General features: G+C 40.7%; 1 protein-coding gene across 1 annotated transcript in view; it reads left to right on the top strand.

The window, feature by feature from the left end:
- The window catches only part of SKAP2 (src kinase associated phosphoprotein 2), a 165,651-nt gene that overhangs the window by 114,426 nt on the left and 32,080 nt on the right, over positions 1-19,145 (top strand). The window lies entirely within an intron of this gene.

Genomic DNA, 19,145 nt, shown 5'->3' on the forward strand with positions numbered 1-19,145 from the left:
TGATATTGTAAACATGTGTCTGCCTTATATAGATGCTTGGTTTATCATGTTTTGGTAAGGTTGCTCTTTCGAGGCTGCGGGAAAGGCCCGTGCTGAGGGCTTGGGTCTTCTAGAAAGTGAGTCAGGCGTCCCGGGAGAATGCAGGGCCAATCAATTCTGGGGTGGCCTGCAGTTCGACAAGTAGCGTTAAAACGGGAGGCAGCCCTCTTGTGGGAATTCTCTCCCTTCTTGGGGCTGGATTTTGAGGAGATGAAAGGGCAGATGGCAGGAAAAGAGGTCTGCCCCCGGGGGTGGACAGGGGGCCCCTGAGAGACCCCTCCCTAGAGGGGCTCAGGGAGGCAGGCTCCCTGGGTGTGCTTCCCAGCAGGCCACATCATTCTTTTCATTTCCTTTTTGCTCTTGCGAAGCCTTAATTTTTACATCTTTTTTTTTTTTTTTTACAAATAATACATGCTCTCTGGAAAAAACCCTAAATATTGCCGACATGCAGAAAATTAAAAAGTGAAAGTCATTCACCCCCTACCCTAAGTAAACATTAACAGTTTGATATGAATCTTATCTTTTTTTGGCCCATTTACAAATATGCAAATGCATATCAAATTTTTAAATGGCATCCTTTTTTAATTTACTTCCTTCTGCCCTTTTATTTTCTTGCCTTTCATTTCCTTCCTGCTCTCTTATTACCTGCCTCCACTTCTCATTCTTTCATTTTTCTTCCTCCCATCTTCCATTCACACCCATTTTCTTCTTACTTACAGTGCTTCCTTTCATCCCATAAATACTCTTGAGCACCTGATGTGTGCGCCAGCTACTGGACCTAGATGCTAGGAATGAACCCGTCTGCCATTCTTCTGCAAGCCTCAGAGGTGCAGCTACCTCTGCCCCTTCGGGCCCAAACCTTGACTCACTTCTACACACTTAATGCCTGTTTATTTATGGCATATGTGTTCTTGCTATATTCATGTCTTCTGGCAGATAGTGTCAAAACTAACTTTGTGTCAAAGCCGTGGTGACAAAACCATCCTGACACCCTCTCTCTAGCCATCTGCCTCTTACCTGCTGGCTCTACTTCTGCCCCGCACACACAACACCTTTCTGTAAAGCTGTGACCAGTACATTGTAGTGGTTGACAGTGAGGACTTTGGAGACAAGCACACATGGCTTGCAACCCCAGCTCTGCCCCTCACCATGTATTTTAGCCGGAAGAAGAGAGAAATGTGGAGAATACAAGAAATAATAGTGGATACAGGTAAAATCTGTCAATAATTTTATTGACTAGTTTATTGTTTTTAAAGATTTTATTTACTTTTTTTTAGAGAGGGGAAGGGAGCTGGAAAGAGAGGGAGAGAAACGTCAATGAGTGGTTGCCTCTCTTGCGCCCCCTACTGGGGACCTGGCCCGCAACCCAGGCATAGGCCCTGACTGGGAATCGAACTGGCAACTCTTTGATTCACAGGCTGGTGCTCAACCACTGAGCCACACCAGCCAGGGCTGATTAGTTTATTTTAACTAAAGCTTATTTTTTATTACATTTCTTGGGGTGACATTAGCTAATAAAACTATGTGGGTTTCAGGTGTACAGTTCTATAATACATCACCTGTGTATTGTATTGTGTGTTCACCACCCCAAGTGAAGTCGCCCTCCATCACCATTTCTTCCCTCTTTACCCTCTTCTCTCTCCACCCACCCTCCCCCCTTACCCTCTGGTAATCACCATACTCTTTTTTCCCCTCTTAATCCTTTTGGTAGATGAGTGGATAAAAAAAGCTGTGGTACATTTATACAATGGAAGACTAGTGGGCCATAACAAAGAAGAAAATCTTATCTTTTGTGACAATATGTGTGGGCCCAGAGAGCATTATGCTAAGTGGAATAAGCCAGTCAGAGAACGACAAGTACCATATGACATCACTTATATGTGGAATCTAATGAACAGAATAAACTAACAAAATGGAAACAGGCTCACAGAGAACATACTGACAGCTGTCAGAGGGGAGGGGGGCTGGGAGCCTGGGTAAAAAAGGTGAAGGGATTAAACTAAAGCTTATTTCAAATAGTATTTTTTAGTTTAAGAAGAAATAAAACTAAGTTTATCTAACAAAAAACTAGGTGGCGCAAGATGGAGAGGTGGGGCAGCGAGAGCATGCTGAGGAGTGTCGCCTTGTTCAGGAGGAGCGAGGAGAGAAATCCTGAGTAACTTCAGTCTTTGCTAGGAAATGCACGTTAAAATTCTAAACTTAGGTACTAAAGAGTGGGGGTTCCCAAAACAACAGAGGGAAAATAAAAGGTGAACGCATCAATTTAAGTCCAGAAGAAAGCAGGCTAAAAGAAAAAAAGGAACAAGGAGAAGATGCACGGATATAATAAGCCTCAATACAAAAGTAGTGACAATAAAGGTAACTTGATTAATTTAATCTGTTACAAGACAGAAATTATTACATTGAATATATATTTTTTAAATCTAGCAACATTTTTCTTAAAGGTGATATACCCAAGATGAAAATTCCACAGAAATTTTCCAAGTAAGGGAATGGAAATAAGTACTCCAGGCAGATCTACCCAGGGGAAGTGAGGAGAGCAACTGTATTACCATCGGGCAACACAGAGTTAAGGCATAAAGCAATAATAGCGCTGCAGAGTGACACTATATAATAACAGCAAATGTGTCTAACTGCGTAACCCTGAAATCTATAAAGCAAAGGCTTAAAAGGCAAATTTGACAAATCTTCAATCATAGTGGGAGATTTTAACATACTGCTTTTAGAAACAGGTAGGCCCAAGAGGGCAAAAAAATTAGAAAGGTATGGAAAGTTTGAACCAAAAAAAAACCAAGCAAACAAATTCTATCTTATTTATCTAGAAAGATAAAAATGTACATTATTTTTAATATACATAGAATATTCATGCAGATTAATAATATATAAGTTCACAATTGAAATCTCAACACATTTTAATGATTCTCTATCATACAGACTATGTGTTTTAACTACAATTAAATTTAATTAAAAACCAGCACTAAAAAGAGAGTTAAAAATACCCAAGTCCCTGTGTTTGGAGGCTGAGAAATAAACTTCTAAAGAGCTCATGAGTTAAAAGAGAAAATCACAGTGGAAATTACAATACATCTAATTATGAAAGACAGTGAAAAGAGTACAGACAGAAACTTGTGGCATGGTGCTTCCCCCGTGGAGAGGGAAATGGTGGTGAATCAGACGAATGAGAGAATTAATCCCAAAAGAACTGGAGATGTGGGAATAGTGTGAAAAAAGGCAATAAAACAAATGTGTTTAAAATTATTATACAGACAAAAGAAGGAATAGAATTTTAACAAGATAAAAGGATTCTATGAAAAAAATCTGATTTTTTAAAAAAAAAGAACCAAATTGAATTTCACTAGAAGTCATTGATTGTTTAGATTATTAGCCACCAAATTCTAAATCTTTGAGCTCACTTATTTATGTTTACATTGCCTCAGGTACCATTAGAACACATTAAAAATTCTGAATCACAAGATAAGCAAATGTCAGCCACTCTAATCAGCCTAAAATGCTAACATTTATAAAGCAAGAAAGAAAAATTACACGAATAGTTCTCGACTATTAAGATTTTCTGTGAATCTTAGATGAAGAATCCTAAAACTGCACCAGTAGGTCAGTTATTCACGCTGCAGGTTTTGTACCTTTGAGCACCAAGAAATCTTAGAATTGGTTCCAAAGCATTGCCTCTAATCACCTTGTATCAGATGTTTTAGGCGGAGTCTTCATACCGCAGATACGGTTTGCCTGCCGTGTAGATTATAAACAGATCAGAGCCTGCTTTTGCTCTTTATTCCTCCATGCTTTCAGAAGACAGAACATGACAAAGTTTGTAGTAGCTTCACAAAACTGTATTTGCTCCTTCAGCTACCAGTACACACACACACACACACACACACACACCCCTCCAAAAAACACGCATCTCTGGAGGAGACTGCAGCGGGGAGCTTCAGGTTCCACTAGTTTTGCAGATCGGTCAGCTGGGACGGTCGGCTTCCTAAGAGTGCTCAGCTGCTTACTTTAAAGCTGTGATTAATAAGAACGGGCAAGTTCAACAAAATGTCAGTGATAAATATAAGCACTCTTCATATCTGGCCTCAGCAAGTGCTACAGCTGAGTAAGTACAAAATCTTCAATAAAGTGAGAGAAAAAACCCATCTAATTAAGCTTAAGCAAAATTTTACCTTGGTTTCGTTTCAAATAAAACATTCTTCTGTAGATGTGTTCTTCCTTGTTAGATGCCATTAGAACCCTTACAAAGAAAAGGCAACTCCTTACATCTACTTATCAATTAGCCCCTTTGTTCCCTATTACAAAAGTGGAGATGGAGCCGAACATTTTCCTAGTGGGCGGACAATGAGATTCAGATGTAGAGTTGCACTTTCGAGCCCTCTTTGGAACCAGAGCCCAGATCTCTTGCCTCCTTGTCTGGGCCTCTTTCCATAATCCAACAACCTAATTCTGTTTCTCATCAGCATTGAATTCTGGGAGAGCCCAGTTCGGTGCCCGTCTCCACTGTGTCTGTTCACCTGCTCACTCCCTCCTTCACCGGGCATTTCAGGTCTCCATCCTTATCCTCTAACCAAAACAGCTTCTTCAAAGTCACTCGTACTCTCCTGGTCCTTGGTCTTTTTACCCTCAGATTCATCTCTGGAAATTTTAGTTTACCGGCCACCCCCTTCTCTTTTGAAATTCTCTCCTTTGGCCTTTCGCGCTTTGTTCTCTTGTTACAGATAATATTTGTACACAAAGGCCTTGGCCCTGTTTTAGATTTTCTCATTTTCTGATGCTTGTCGATTGTTCCAAATGGTTTTCCTATTTATCCTTTATTTCTTTAATAGTGAAGCTTTTTGTTTCTGCTTTGTCTTTTCTTAACTTCTCATCATTCATTCTTATTTTTATGCATTTAATCAATTGATTCAACAAATGCTTATTGAAAGGCCATTACATGCCAGCTGTTGAGGGGTCAGGAATAAAACGGGCAGAACCAGTGGTCTCTGTTAAGATAATTACAGATTGTAGTTAAGTGCTACAGGATAAGAAGATGATATGAAAGGAGTAACTATTTTCTATTCTGTGCTCAAGGACGAAGTGACATTGAAATGGAAACCTCTTGGATAAAACTGACAAATGCAACGACCCAAAGGAAGTATGTTCTAGGCACAGGGGACACCAAGTGCTGCAAAGGCCCCAGGCTGGAGAATGCTGAGCTCCTTGGGAGTCAGAAAGCAGAACCATGGGTAGCCACACAGAGATGGGTGAGAATGAGATTGGAGCGATAAGTAAAAGCCAGGTCGAGCAGGGCCTTTGTGCAGCAGGACAGAACTGATCTTGAATGCAGTCCTGTAAATGACACTTGAAAAATGTTTACTGAATGACTAAAGTGAGACTGACATGTATAATTATGTGAGGTTGCCCATGTCCATCAAATGCTCTTTAGTGGTCCTATGTGATGGAAGAAATTGGATTTGGAGAGCTCTTTCTGTCTTTACTCTCTCTCCCTGGGCAACTTCATACCTTCAAGTATGACTACATGTACATGGTTAGAGTAAGGTGATAACATAAAACATCTTAACTGAGTGGCTAATTTATCAAAAGAATTTGAATATGATGATAATTGTAACAATAATTGTTAACACTTAGTATATGCCAGGTAGGTACTTTGAGTATTATCTCATTTAATAAGCATACATATTTCATGGCTTAGATACTGTTACTTCCTCTACTTTACAGGGAAGGGAACTCAGGCTCAGAAAGACTCAGTAACTGGTTTAGAGTCACGAGGTAGAAAGTGGTGGAACTGGGATTTGACCTATGCATTCTGGCCGGGGAGGTCAAACTTCTAGCCAATAACTGACTCTTTGACAGAGCTGTGGTAAGAGTCACTTTGTCCCTAGCCACCAAATGTTTACTGGCACAGGTGCATGAGACACCGGAAAGAACAGCATGACAGCATCTCCGTATCGGGCCTCTCCTCTGAGCTCTGGCCTCCCATTTCACGTGACTTTTGTGTATCATGTCAAACTTATCTAAGATCAAATGTATCATCCTTCTTACTAATGCTGCTCTTTCTTCTTTTCTGTTTCTATTAACATCAGTCATCACACATGTTTAAAAAAAAAAACAAACCCAAAACTATCCTTGACTTCTTCCTCGATTCCCGCACACCTAGTATAATTGGCTGCCTATTGCTGCTGATTCTGCCTCTAACACATTATCCATCCCCCGCTCTTCAGTCACTCCGGCTTTAATGATTTCTCACCTGGATCGTGATAAGAGCTAAATGCTCTCCCCGCTTTCTGTGTGTGTCTGTTTCACCAGCCAACCTGATAGTCTGTTCTACACACTGCTGACGACTGATCTTCCCGAAACATAATGTGGGCACAGTAATCCCTTGCTCAATAACCTTTATGGGTCTCAGCTTTCTACTGAAGCAAGTTCGAAGTCCCTTGCCAGGCCCAGACCGCTTCCACAGTCTGACTCACGTGTACTCTTCCAGTCGTGCTCCTGGGGATCAGACCCCGTGCGCCCCCACAGACTGACCTTGTCACCCCTGCTGGCTCCTGCCTTGTGCTGCATCTGAGTGCCGCGTCACCTACCACGGGACTCGGCACCTTGTGCTGAATCAACATGTTGAGTTCATGAAATAATTAAGGACAAAATTTTTTAAATAGATTATAGCTAAAACTTTCTGTTAAGGTGTTTTTTTAATTTTTCCGTCTAAACAGTCACAATCAACTCTACCATATTTTCTAATACATCTCATTACCTGTAAGATACAGAATGGAGGCTAAGGCAATGAATAAATAACCTTGTTCTCAAATATGCTACAATTTAATCAGAGAAACAGGTATGTGAATACCAAACTCTAGAAAAAACAACAAAACTAAACATACAGATAGATAGAATTATCAGCATTATCTGTCTCTCTACCTACCCATCTATCCATCCATCCATCTAAATCACACTCTTACTAATTACAGAGTCCATAAGTGTTGTTATATACCTTGGCCATACTTTTCCTATCATATCTATTGAAGTCACCCTTTATATATAAGAAAACTTGATAGTCACCCAAAAGAAACACGAAAATCCCCTTGTTGATTCTGTATATTTATTACACCATTGTATACTATTACTATAAATACGGTACTTTCTCAAAACCCATGTAGGTGGAAATTATGGTCATTTGATTAGAAACAAAATGTGTATTTATATATTTTGTATATTTACTGAGTATAGTACAGTATTTTTATAAGTATAAAATGTTATACTAAATAGAGTATAGTATTATGGTATAATACTAAATACAATATTATAATATCATATCCTGTATGATTCTGGGCATTCACCCTTTTAAGAATGTCTCCTCTGATGTTGGGAGACAACATATATAAAATAATTAAAAACCTTGCCCTGGCTGGTGTAGCTCAGTGGATTGAGCGTGGGCTGCAAACCAAAGTGTCTCAGGTTCAATTCCCAGCCAGGGTACATGCCTGGGTTGCAGGCCATAACCCCCAGCAATCGCACATTGATGTTTCTCTCTCTCTCTTAATCTCCCTCCCTTCCCTCTCTAAAAATAAAATAAATTTAAAAAAATCTTAAAAAAACAAACAAACACCTCCTTTATAAACAGATTAATACTTCTTCATTTAATGGAGAAAACATTTTCAAGAAAAACATGTCAGGAGTTTCTTAGGTTATGTCTTTGTACTGCTCCAGTGCTGGCTAGCTCTTCACTGGCCACAGGACGAAGCCCGCACCCCTTCCTGTGGCCTCCGGGGTCTTCCACAGGCCAGTCCAAACCTCGAGTTCACACCCAGTCCCGACTGCACTGCACTGGCTCGCCCGTGTTGATACACTGACGTATTCTTTGTTCTCCCCAGACACCCCAGACTTTTCCAGCCTCGAGTTTTTGTTACACACTTTCATCTGTATGGAATGCTGTCTTCTTGTTCAGTTTCTAACCAGATTCTCTCCACTCTCTGGGCCCAGACCAAATCCTATCCCCCCAGAAAAGCCTCTTCTTCCTACGCCAGCATGAAATGACCTTTGCTTCTCTGAGTTTCAATAGCATCATTTGTTTGAAAATTAATCACACACAACAGTGTGACACTTATATGTTATCTACTGTTCTATAAATCTTATGTTAATATGTTACTTTTCATGTGCTTGTATTTTCAAACCTTGTATTTCATGGCATCCCCTAGAATATTTAGACAAATGCCTTTTTCATAAGAAGTTAATAAGTAATACCTGGATAATGTAGTCTTTAGTTAGAGTGGCCTGTTAGTTAAATTAGGAGAAACTCTTTCTCTCTTTATGATGATTCTTTTCCAAATAACACCAGTTACTGCAGAATCCTAAAAGAATGAGGTATTAAACAATATACTATCAGTGGCACATTGAAGTATGGCCGGTCTCCCAAAACTTTGTTAAAATCTAACATTACTATTCCAGTCGGCATGGTCTCAAATACATAAACTTATGGAATGGAATACAGTGAGTGATGAAAAGCTCCAATATCATCAATCTTTTGTGCCATTAAGGGTTATCACCTACTGTGAGCAGCAGGACTGACTTGAGGTACCAGTTCCCTATGGTAGGTTAGTCATCCCAAGCAAGACATTTCCCAGAAAATGACATTCTCCCTTACTTCTACTCATTTATAAAAGACCACAGGTAAAGTAGGTCTAAGGAGCACAGGATCATAACTATGATTTTTAAAGCTGACATCTGCAAGGACAGACATCAAAGTGCTTAATGTAACCAGTAGGAAAATAATGAGCTTCATGTTCAAAAATAAACTTACGCAAGGTTGCATAAGCAGCTTTAAGGGTGGTGAAACAAAGGTTAAGAATCAGTGATGGGGCAGATGCTAGGGGAAGAGGTTTAAAAGGTATCTTTCAAGCCCCTGCTTTGATTCAGTAGGCATGGAGGAGTCATGGAAGGGTCTAGAAAACAGGAAGGCTGTGGTCAATATTCAGTTTGCTCACTCCCAGTACCAGCCATGGTTTACATTAAGCCCTTTATTTCCCTTCTCCACTCCACACCCTTTCCTTCAATTAGGCCAGCTCCTTTATCCAGCCTGCTGTTTACGTGTCCTGCGCCTGATTTCATACTGCCTTGCTACGCTGTCTCCTGCACCAGATAACCTGATTTCGCTTCCCTGGTCAGCCTGTGTTTCCTCTGAGAAACTACCTTCCATCTCAGCTCTTCCTGGAACCTTGGCTTGATTACATGAGTCCAGGGAAAGGTCATTTATATACAATCGCTCCCTGTGTTGCTTGAGACAGAACTGTAAGAGACAGTAACCTCAAAGTTTGTAAACATGTGTGTCTAGACACTTTAAAGTATGTATTTTGAACCTGCTTGTTTATTAATATTTTCTAAGAGTCTAGCACCAATTGAATGGTGTTCTGAAGAGATCATTAAATACTTTAATAAATGAACTGAAAAGGAAGGGTGAAGAAAATGAAATAATATGGTGAAAAGAGGAAAGAAAAAAGAAAAGCCCTACATTTATATAAGCAATTCAGTTATTTGTTATTCATGTGATAAATTATTGTCAAGTATTTATGCGAGGCACTGGGGGATACAGTGTTGACCAGTATAACTCAGGGTTTGTTTGTTAAGTAGAAACATAAAATATAACAAACACTTAGTAAGAAGTAGTGTTGAAAAAGTGAGCAGAGTCTGAAGAGGGACTGATAAAGTCAAAGCCAAGTCTATGCCAGTAGGTGAGACACCGGGTAGGATCTGTTCACTCAACACCCCTCACATCCAACATGCAGAACGGGGTTCTGAGCCCCATCTGAAGAGCATTCTGAAGATCAAAGTCAAACGATTCAAGTCAGGGAGTTTATTAAATGAAGACCTTTAAAAAATGTTTACATACGCCAAACTAATGGTATATGTGGAAGGGACCAGACTCTAGCACACTCATGTTATAGAGAAAGAAGGGAATTTGTAGTCATGAAAAGATGTAAGAGTGAATAGGAAAGAAAAAGACTTTTAAAAACGACTGCCAAGTCCCCTAAACATTGCAACCTATTTTTCCCAACAACGACAACAAAGACTTTCTAAAGGAAGTGGTGAAAGAAACCCATGGCTCGACACATAAAAAACCAGATGGCCCAAAGCCCCAGGAAACACTCAGGCAGGAGCAGCCCTCTGCCGTGTGAGAGCAAAGGAACTAGACCAGTGCAGTGCGTGTTCTGACTGTCTGGCTCAGCAGTGCTGTTAAAATAAAGGTGGACATTTCCTTGGACTTCTCCTGAATTTCCTAGCTCTCCTCTGTGCTCCTACAGCATTCTATGTTGACTTCTATCAGGGCTGTCCACACAGGAATTGCCTGTTTACACGGGCGTTTCTTCTGCTAGCTCCAAATACTGCGAGCGTACCAGCTTTTCTTCCTGCCCCTGTGGGAGTGCTGTGTGCCCCAGGTTCTGCAAATGCTCCTGAACAGTGGGTTTGCATTTGCTTCTGCCAGAGCCGCGGGAGTTTCACCATTTTTTTATGTTAAATTCCTTGGCTTGGGAATAGCACACTTGAAGATAGTATAAATTTGGATCTCACTGTGTTCAGACTCGGGGTTTCAGTTTCTCACAGGAAACTCTTTCTCTCCCCCTCTGACCACCACGGTCCAGGGCCCTGGAAAGACAAACAGCTTTCCTTGTGGCTTCCAGGGGCTGGCGGGGGTCTTACTTCCAACTCTCTGCCCCTGACTGGCTCAAGGCCACGTCTGCTGGATCCGAGAGGATGTTAAAACTCCAGCCTCAGCCCCACCCTGCAAACGATGGGGAGAGACATTTCTCTTCCCGCTCGGTTGACCATATTTCTGGAGGTTGGATTTCTAGTCATAAGTAATCAATTATTGCAAAACACTACAATACTTAGCTTAATTATAAGTGATTGATTTAGAAACTTTAACTCAAGTCAAACAAAAATTTGTATATACACTATAGGCAAGGCTCTGCTAGGTGTCTAATGCTCCTGTCTCCTGAGTACTAATGGGCTATATACTCTTTTTTAAAAGATTTTATTTATTTATTTTCAGAGAGGGAAGGGAGGGAGAAAGAGAGAAACATCAATGTGCGGTTGCTGGGGGTCATGGCCTGCAACCCAGGCATGTACCCTGACTGGGAATCGAACCTGTGATATTTTGGTTCGCAGGCTGCGCTCAATCCACTGAGCTACGCCAGCCAGGGATAGTATATACTCTTAATATTAATTATTTTTGAATGGAAGAGGTTTTTGTTGGGTTTATGAAGAAGAGATCTTAAATGGATGCTAAATTTATGAAGCAAATGGTCCTAAATGACTACTTATTACTATTTAGGAAAAAATGACACCTGTATATGCAAAGAATTACTCACAAGTTATATCAAGGTGGAGATCCATACAGATCCAAATGTGTGCCTTGGTTTTATAAGCTAAGAATAAAGCATATTTGTATTTGAGGTCACGTCAAATGAGGCTAATGTGGTTATGTGAGAATATATCTTTAAGAAGGGGTTGGCATTCCAATCAAATGAAGTCCTTCTAATTTACATAACATATTTTATTCTGTATGCCAATCAGCCATTTTCTCTCCCAGAAAGTCAAACCAGTTTTTGCACTATTGATTCGTAAAACTTACATGACATAAACATTATGTGACAGAAGTTGTTTGTTATTAAGAGAGAGAATATCATTTCCAAGAAACTTGTCATCTGGAAATAGGAAAAATCACACAAAGTAATTTTATTTGTATCATGGCTTTTTCACTGTTGGCTACATTTGTGACAGCTGATTTCATAGTAAATATTATCAATATTTTGTTTATGCTCGAATGTAGGATGTAGATTTTACTCAGAACCTTCATGTTAGAAAGTGTATCACTCCAGTTAAATGATACACTTGTAAGCTAGTTATGAAGAACATACACATTACGCACCTAAGAAAATTAAAATACCACCTGACGTCAAAACTTGGAAGTTTCCCATTACCCTTGACTCTTAGGAAGTTACTGTTTTTGGATGTCAAGTGATAATATATTGGGAATTTAATTTGGTTCAAACTAATAGAAACAGTTGTTAGCAACAAGTATGGCTTTTAGGAAATCATAGATGTTAATGTACACTGCATGACTGTTACGAGCTACGGAAACAATCTATGGCTGGAAAGAGTTATTGTTGGACTTCTGATGGAGGGACCCAATTAGAGTTTATATTTTTAACTCTAATGTAGTTTATATTTGCAAGAACACTAGTACAATTAAAAAAAACATTGTGTCTCTTGTAGTAGTATAACAAATCTTCTTTGTAAACTTTTAAATAATTTTGGTGACATCTACTTTAAAAAAGCCTGACTGAATTGAGCTGAATCTTTTTGGTCTGTGAAATATGTCTATGATTTGTTTTGTTTTGATATTACTTTTCAATATATGAAAACCCCCCTGAGACGGGCTGCTGCTGAGTTTTTGGTCACTGTGTCATCCGTGCTGTGTGTGCACATTGTCAGTTGTTTAAACATCGCCGAGCCCACTGCGGGCTGACAAGAAGCATCTGGGAGCCAGACTTTTCCTGTGGACACACGCCAAGTGGTGTATTATATTTCCTCACTAAAGCGGACTCTATTGAGATAATTTTTCTTCTTGAGTTATTTTAATCCAGAAATTATTTTCCAAAGCTAAGTGAGGATCATGTGATAACATTGTTTACAACTACCTGAATTCTATAACTGATTGAGAATTACTTTTATTTAACTAGAGTAGGTATAAATAAGTTGTGCAATTAAACTACCTTCAGATAATTAACATTCTTCTCCTGACTAGACTGTTCAAGAAAGTTTGCATGCCATTTCATGTATTCTCTTAAAATCAATGGTTTATTCTAAAGAAGGACAATAAACAGTGAATAACCCTTTAATTAAGTACTATATTTGGGCGTGCCATTAAATTTACATGTGTGATTGCATTATTTAATTAGGTGGAAATAAACCCTAAATTGCATTTTAATATATGCAATTATAGCATAACATTTATGTTAACTAAAAATGCCAGGAAAAGTTTATAGAATGTCATATTTAACTTAAAAAAATCCCAATAGTTGTAATTTGGGCACAAGAAGACAAGGACGCTTTGTCATTCTGGAAAATAGGCTGGGGTGAGACTCAGAGCTCTGACTCTGCCCAGACGCTGGGACCCTCGCGTGGCAGGGACGTGTGTTTCCAGGACAAATAGGATAACTCCTCCTGCTGCCCCGGGACACTGCTGGGTCAGACCCTGAAAGTACGATCTGGCTTACCCACCACGCGCACTGGAAATACCCTGGCCCTCGTGCATGAGAGCAGACGTTTTGTTTATGTTGGCTTTCTTGCTAGAATCCGAGTAGGAGGAGGCGCTTTGCAGATGAGAGTTCAACCTTTCCCTTTAGGGTGCCAAAACCGAGCAAGTATGTTGCTTTTAAGCTCAAATTTTTATTCTTACGTACTTTGAAGAACATCAGATACTATTTTGCAGGAGCGAAGACCAAGACCTCTATCAAATGAGCTCTGGACGTCCAGCCTTCCCTTCTCCCCCTGCAGGCTCCACCTTGCTTCTCTTTGGAACCTTCCTTCTACAGAAACACCCTAGATCTAGAAGGTCTTTCCTCTCCTACACCATATCTTATCTCTGGTTTTCTCTAACGGTAACATTTTATTGCAAATTTGTCTGCGTGTCAAAAAAAATACCTCTTACCTTAGAACAGAAAGTGTCTTAAAATCATAATTTTGAAAATAGGCACAGAGACATTTGTATTTTGAGAGTGCTGTTCTTTTTGTATTATATAAGTGCTTTAATTTGCCGCATTTTTCATGTCTCGGCGCAGTCAAATCTGGTGAGGAACCATAGCTGTCTTCTTTAGGATTCATCAATCTTCTCGGGCTCCTGGCTAGGACGGAAGCTGCTCTCAGCTCTGCTTGCTTCTGGGCTTGGCCTTCTTCTGTCTTTTCATCATATTCAGTCTCCGAGAGGGAGGTGATGGGAGATGATTTTTCCATTTGCAAGCTGCCTTCCAACTGCAAGAAAAATGGAGGGGGGCAAATGCCAAGCTTTTCACTCTCTGCGGCCATTACGAACACGGCTCTTCTCCTGTTTTTCCGCAGCCCACACTATTTTTCAAGGGAGCCATTTTTTTTTTCGATTGTCACAGGGAGCCAAGTTATTTTGTCGCTGAAGACTGTTAAAAATAAGAATATATGTCAATATGACATCATGTATATTAACTTTCTCATAAGTTGCATGTTATGGCAGGAGGTTCAAGTGCTGTTTGGTTAATTAACTGATGCAGAAACAAATGATCTGTACGAGGCCTTGTATCGAAGAGAAAGTGTAGTGCGTTCACAGCTTGGGCTCTGGAGGCGGACGGCCTGGGTTCAAATCCTGATACTACTTCTTATAGCTGCGATATGCTGAGCAAGCTGCTGAGGTGTTTCTGTGCCTCCATTTCTTCATCTTTAGGATGGGAATAAGATCAGTCCCTTCCCCACAGGGTTTGGGGATTAAATGAGATTTATGAGCATAGTGGCTAGCATGATGCCCAGTGCAGAGTAAATCTTCAGGTTATTATTATAATCACTATTATTGTAAATCTTCAATGCACTGGGCATCATATTGGCTACCTCATGCATTTTATTCTCACAATAATTCTCTAAAGTATATCTTATATTTCTGTTTTCTAGATTGAAAATTGGGGTTTGGAGAGTTTAATTAGCTTGTCCGTGTTTATACAGCTAGTATAAGAGGGTAATATGAACTTCTGGAGTATGAATTTTTTTAGGATTTCTGTAGCTCTATTGTATCTTTTGGGATTAGTAGGAGATTAATTTCTGCTGTACTAATTTCATTACAATTAATTGTATATTAATATTATTTGGGGAGGTACACCTATATTTTGATGCTTAAAAGGCAAGTGACATTTGAAGATACAATGTTCTAATTAACTTACAGTCAAACAGTGATAGACCACAAACCACTTGAAACCTTATGCAAAAGAAATCCTTAGCAGATAAGACTTTAGCTCAGTCATTCTCCAAGTTTGGTTCCAGGACCAGCAGCCTGGGTGGGAACTAGTTAGAAATGGACACCCTTGCACCACCTTCCCCCGGCAAACCCCACCCCCACACCAAGTCTCCTGAATCAGAACCCATCCGTGGGGCCCAGCAGTCTGGGTTGAAACCAGCCTTTCAGGTGATTCTGATGCCTGCTCAAGTCTGAAGCCCAGTACTCTAGTAAACAACACATCACGAGGCTATGCCAGGGATATTGATGTAGCTCATAATATCTAGTCCCAAACTGGAAGTTATGTATCGCAAAGGGAGCACGTGGTGGTAATAGAAAAATACAAGTGGGGCTGTTACTTGATAATTGCCCTATAAATATTAAATATTCAATACTGTGTGCTCAGTCCCTTCCATTCTTTGGATTTAGGGCCTCTAAGCAGGTGGTATAGTGCTGCTTTCAAAGGCAACTGAGTGAGTACAGATACCGAGTCACAGAGAGTCCCGCCAACCCTCAGCACCTCTGGCTGAGACACACACAGCTAGGGACTCGGGTGGTGGTTCTTCCTAGGATTTAGCTACTAGGAATCTTTAACTAAGAGGAGCTGACACTAAGAATATGGAGAGAAAGAAAAAGCAATAAACAGTCATTACTGTGTCATCTTTTTTCTCCAGATATAGTTTATACATGGAAGTAGCACATTAAAAATGAATGAGGCCGAAGGATCTAGGAAATAAATAGGGAAACTACTGTTGTATCCAGATTTAATTGTGGAAAATATTAGACAAAAACGGTTGTCTACTTAGAATCCGTCATGGCCAGTGAGGAAAAAACTGGTCACCGGCCAGACATAATTGCCTAGACTTCAGGAAGAAGGCATATTTTAGAAAATTTATATAGGGAATAGGCACACATGCATGGTATTAAAGACACACAAGTATTTAAAAATACCATTTAATCTCAAATGATTCCAATGAGGAAAAGGGGAGATAAAGTAGAAGATAGCACTGTCCTTGTGCCAGAATCTGTCCAGTGGATGCAACTTTAAAGAGCCACATATTAACCACGAAATGGCCACGATCACCAAAGAACTTACGAAAGTAGCTGAAATGTGCAAAGTGTGCTAAGTACAACAAAGGGTGTACAATTGCTATGTGGTTTTGTTTGTTTTTGAAATTCACTAGGGGCAGTGATTCAAATAAAGCAGTTCAGTTTCTATTTTATTTGCACTTTTTCTGTCAAGAATTAATCCTCCAACTGATAAGACTTGGTAATAGAAGCCCAGGATGAGCAAAGAGACTCTAACGTAATACCTAGCTAGCCAAAGTCCATTTAGTTTTCACCCAAGAAACATTCGTGGGAAACACTTTTTTTGTCCCAGCACGTGTTAAGCTGTGTGCCATGAACTTACAGGGAATCCACACTTGCGAGGAGAGTAGACTGACTCTGAGAAGAAGAATGAGGCCTGGACCGAGGCTGTGCGAGCACGAAGGGAAGAGTGCCAGCTGCCTGGGGGCGGGGGAGGCTTGGGAAAGGCGTTGTGAACTGGAGAACTTTTGAGCCACGTCTTAAAGATGAGTGGGAATTGTCTGTCTTCTGGCCGAGATGACACTACATCACAACACAGCTTGAAAACGAAGCCATCGTATGCTCTCACGGATTCTGAGGGAAACACGGAGGACGAAAGAGATGTTAGGAGTGTGTAGTCTAGCAATTGAACTGTGAACTTTTTAAAAACAGTACAAAGCTGTAGCATCTTAAATTGGGTTCCCCGAAGCCGGGAACTCGGAGACAGATGCATGTAAAAGATTGGTTGGTGAGTGACCTTGGGAGACACCCTTGTGTGAAAGTGAGGAGGCAGAACTGAACCCGAGAAGCTGACCCACAGTGCAGCTGCGACTGAGGCCTTATCTGAACTTTCTTTCGGGGAGCCAGGAGACTGGGATGAGTCTTCAGGGCTGTGCCAAATTGAGGCACAGGGGCCTGTCTTTGTATCCCCACACCCACTCATCATCAGCTCCAGCGTCCTGTGGGAGGGGTGTGACCTTGACTGAGGCATTTCCTGCAGCCAAGGGCGATTTCTAGGGAGGGACACAGCTGTGAGCCAGCAGCAATCTGAGTCCCCCTGAAGGGGGCGTCTGGGGGGGGCACCACATTATCCAGTGGACATGGGTCCTGCAATCTCTAGACCGTTTGGGAACTTCGAAGTGGACTCCAGAGAAGCTACCAAATAAGGTGTCAAAGAATCCTTTATGTTATGTAGAAGAAGAAATAACAATGACAAAAACCAACATGGGTTCAAAGGAAATGACGGACACATAACTGGACTTCAGTAAGTCATTTGGCCAGGATTCTCATGAAAGCTTTATAGATACAAAGACCATTGGAGAACTGATTATACAGCCGTGCCCTCAGGGTGTTGGTTCATTGATTTTGTGAATGCCTTTGGCTTAATTCTCAATATTGTCATATCATCATATTAATCCATGCCTTGGATGAAGATATGCAGGCCATGCTCTCAAAAGACCTAAGTCATGGATCAACTCTTAACAAGGTGAAATATGATAGACTATCACACTTGCTCCAAAAATCGAGCTGCATGAGTATGAGAAGGGAAAGATTTGGCTCAGCAAATGGGAAAAACACAAGGATTTTGGTCCACAGCTCAGTATGAGTCAACAGTGTAATGTAATTCATTCCTGAGAGTGTGTGCTTTGGGAATATAGAGTAATTACCAGTGTTGTGGGCCGGCGGGATATCAGTGTTCCCGAGTTGCACATCAGCAATGTAGCAATGTTCAGATGTTTAACTGTGCTACTCTAGGAAGTACAGCACAGTGATTCTCACACTTTTTGTTCTCAGAGCCCTTTACAACCTTAAACATGACTGAGAACCCCAAAAACCTTCAGTTTATGTGGGCTATGCCTCTTAGGATTTACCATATCAGAAATTAAAACCGAAAAATATTTTCACCGTTTAGTAATGAATTAAAATTACAATGATAAACCCATTGCCTGTGAACATTAATAATGTATCTTTAGGGAAAATAACTATATTTTCCCAAAATATCAGTGAGAAGAGGAGCATGGCTTTCATTTTTTGCAGCTCCCGTGAGTGTCTATCTTAACAGAAGACCTTTGGGCTCTCATATTTGCTTCTGCACTCACTCTGGGGTGATACGTTGTTTTAGTTTAAGTACAGTCGGCATATAAGAAAATCCAGCCTCATACAGATGTCTAGTAGGAAAGGGAGGTGTTTTAGTAGTTTTTGCAGGGTTTTGTGCACAGTCTTCATTGATGCTGTACTTAAACTTGACAAGGGGTACAGGTTAGTTGCAGTGTGGAGTCCAGAACCACATCGGTGAGCTTGCACACTCTGTTACAACAACAGCCATGGGTCTGTCTTGTACATTGAACGGATCCTTCGCCCGTGTGTGTTTCTGGGACATCATTGGCCAGTTGGAAAACACTGGCTCACTACGCTGTGCGGAACTTCCAAATATTGACACAATTAAAAAAGCACATTCATTAACAGCACCACCAGTCTCTTCAGAGAAGTCTTTAAACACTGGGGCGCTGCCAGGCCCGCAGTGGCAGATGTGAGTCTCTGCAGTTCTAATTTTTACTTGAAAGCTCAAATGTGATCATTGGCAGTAAACAACTGCCTGTTGTTTTCTTTCGAATAAGAAGCTCGCTTAGTTCATTTTTGAGAAGTATCTGCCACGTTCCCAAGGCTGCATAAGCATATTCGTCAGTTATTCTTTTAAGTAAAAACGGTGTTCCCCGGGGAAAGCCACCGGGCCGGCGTGCCAGCCATACCCTGGCACGTCCTTCCCATCTTATCACACAGAATGTGGAAAAGACATGTACTCAAGGTTGTCCTTACATGAAAATGAGAATTTCTGCCCCTTTATCGAGGATATTTTTAGTTGAAATGGGCTTGCTTGTTTGTTTGTTTTCAGTGCAAGGCTGTGAAGAGCACAGTGACAGTTTGGTTCCACTGTGTTGATTTATGCTGAGGTGTCAGCAGCTTCGCCATCATTGCATTGCAGCGTCAGTGCAAATGTTAAGATGAGGAAAAAGGC

This window comes from Phyllostomus discolor, chromosome 10 (assembly GCF_004126475.2).
Source record: "Phyllostomus discolor isolate MPI-MPIP mPhyDis1 chromosome 10, mPhyDis1.pri.v3, whole genome shotgun sequence".
NCBI classification, from domain to species: Eukaryota; Metazoa; Chordata; class Mammalia; order Chiroptera; family Phyllostomidae; genus Phyllostomus; species Phyllostomus discolor.